The 2500-nt window shown below is 58.7% G+C and overlaps 2 non-coding genes across 2 annotated transcripts in view; both read left to right on the forward strand.

Moving 5' to 3' along the window:
- Positions 1-1686: 1686 nt before the first annotated feature.
- LOC140802663 (5.8S ribosomal RNA) lies at positions 1687-1840 on the forward strand. Its single transcript, XR_012111687.1, has one exon. It is a non-coding gene; the product is annotated as a 5.8S ribosomal RNA (ribosomal RNA).
- Positions 1841-2081: 241 nt separating this feature from the next.
- Positions 2082-2500, forward strand: part of LOC140802666 (28S ribosomal RNA) — a 3357-nt gene continuing 2938 nt past the window's right edge. The window contains exon 1 of the ribosomal RNA XR_012111691.1: positions 2082-2500. This exon is cut by the window's right edge and continues 2938 nt beyond it. This is a non-coding gene — a ribosomal RNA (28S ribosomal RNA).

Genomic DNA, 2500 nt, shown 5'->3' on the forward strand with positions numbered 1-2500 from the left:
CTTTCGATGGTAGGATAGGGGCCTACCATGGTGGTGACGGGTGACGGAGGTAGGGTTCGATTCGGAGAGGAGCACGAGAAAGCGGCTACCACATCCAAGGAAGGCAGCGGGCGCGCAAATTACCCAATCGACACGGGGAGGTAGTGACAATAAATAACAATACCGGGCTCTTGAGTGCAGTAATTGGAATAGTACAATCTAAATCCCTTAACGAGGATCCATTGGAGGGCAAGTACGGTGCCGGCGGCGCGGTAATTCCAGCTCAATAGCGTATATTTAAGTTGTTGCGGTTAAAGCTCGTAGTTGGACCTTGGGCCGGGTAGGTCGGTCCGCCTCTCGGGTGTGAACCAGCCTCCTCGTCCCTTACTGCCGGCGATGCGCTCTGTCCTTAGCTGGCGGGTCGTGCCTCGGCGCCGTTACTTTGAAGAAATTAGAGTGCTCAAAGCAAGCCCACGCTCTGTATACATTAGCATGGGATAACATCACGGGATTTCGGTCCTATTGTGTTGGCCTTCGGGATCGGAGTAATGATTAAGAGGACGAGTCGGGGGCATTCGTATTTCATAGTCGAGGTGAAATTCTTGGATTTATGAAAGACGAACAAGCTGAAAGCATTTGCCAAGGATGTTTTCATTAATCAAGAACGAAAGTTGGGGGCTCGAAGACGATCGAGATACCGTCCTAGTCTCAACCATAAACGATGCCGACCGGGGATCGGCGGATGTTGCTTTTAGGACTCATAGGCACCTTATGAGAAATCAAAGTTTTGGGTTAGGGAGTATGGTCGCAAGGCTGAAACTTAAAGGGGTGACGGAAGGGCACCACCGGGCGTGGAGCACTGCGGCTTAATTTGACTCAACACGGGAAACTTACCGAGTCCGGACATAGCAAGGATTGACGGGCGAGAGCTCTTTCTTGATTCTATGGGTGGTGGTGCATGGCCGTTCTTAGTTGGTGGAGCGATTTATGCAGTTAATTCCGTTAACGAGCGAGACCTCGGCTTTGCTAACTAGCTATGCGGAGGCATCCCTCGCAGCTAGCTTCTTAGAGGACTATGGCCGTTTAGGCCACGGAAGTTTGAGGCAATAACAGTGTGTGATGCCCTTAGATGTTACAGGCGCACGCGCGCTACGCGATGTATTCAACGAGTCTATAGCCTTGGCCGACGGGCCGGGTAATCTTGGAAAATTTCATCGTGATGGGGATAGATCATTGCAATTGTTGGTCTTCAACGAGGAATGCCTAGTAAGCGCGAGTCATCGGCTCGCGTTGACTACGTCCCTGCCCTTTGTACACCACCGCCGTCGCTCCTACCGATTGAATGGTCGGTGAAGTGTTCGGATCGCGGCGCGGGCGGTTCGCCGCTCGCGGCGTCGCGAAGTCACTGAACCTTATCATTTAGAGGAAGGAGAAGTCGTAACAAGGTTTCCGTAGGTGAACTGCGGAAGGATCATTGTCGATGCGACCAAGGACGGCCCGCGAACTCGTGAGCGAGCGCCGGCGGGCGGGCACCCGCCCGTCCGTCGGCCCTCCCGGCGTCCCTCTTCCTCGCCCTCCCGGGCGCGGAGGGCGGCGAGGGGGGCAAGGCAGGCTCCCGGCGCGACATGGCGCCAAGGAACACAAAAAGAGACGGACGCGGGGCGCCGCGTGCGCGCCCCCGCGGCCGACCAAAATTAATACCGAGATGACTCTCGGCAACGGATATCTCGGCTCTCCCATCGATGAAGAACGTAGCGAAATGCGATACCTGGTGTGGTGCGAGAATCCCGCGAACCATCGAGTCTTTGAACGCAAGTTGCGCCGAGGCCTTACAGTCGAGGCACGCACGCCACAGGCGTCACGCCAACGGCGCTCGCGCCCCCCCCCGCTCGGGCGGGCGGGCGGCGCGGGCGCGGGCGATGGCCCCTCCGTGCCACGGGCGCGGGCTGCTGGCACGGGCCGTCGTCGCGGCGAGACACGGCGAGTGGTGGGCGTCTTGTGCGCTTGGCCGGGCGTCGTGCCTCCGGCCCCCTCAGGAAGGCCCTCCGGACCCCGGGCCGTGTGCGTGTGCGCGCCGCGGGACCGCGCGCGGCCATCGCCGCCGCGACCCAGTCGGGCGGGATTACCGCTGAGTTTAAGCATATAAATAAGCGGAGGAGAAGAAACTTACAAGGATTCCCCTAGTAAGCGGCGAGCGCGAGCAGGAAGCTGCCCGGCTTGAGAATCGGGCGCCCCCCGCCGTCGTCAGGTATAGTCTGGGAAGCGTCCTCGGCGACGGGCCGAGCCCAAGTCCCCAGAAAAAGGCGCCGGGAGGTGTGAGCCCCGTCCGGCCGGACCTGTCGCACCACGGCGTCGTCGCGAGTCGGGTTGTTTGGGAATGCAGCCCCAATCGGGCGGTAGACTCGTCCAAGGCTAAATACGGGGGGGAGAGGCCGATAGCGAACAAGTACCGCGAGGAAAGATGAAAAGGACTTTGAAAGGAGAGTCAAAAGTGCTTGAAATTGTCGGGAGGAAGCGGATG

Source organism: Typha latifolia, unplaced genomic scaffold (assembly GCF_019914945.1).
Source record: "Typha latifolia isolate L0001 unplaced genomic scaffold, TyphaL0001v2 contig_62, whole genome shotgun sequence".
Lineage (NCBI taxonomy): Eukaryota > Viridiplantae > Streptophyta > Magnoliopsida > Poales > Typhaceae > Typha > Typha latifolia.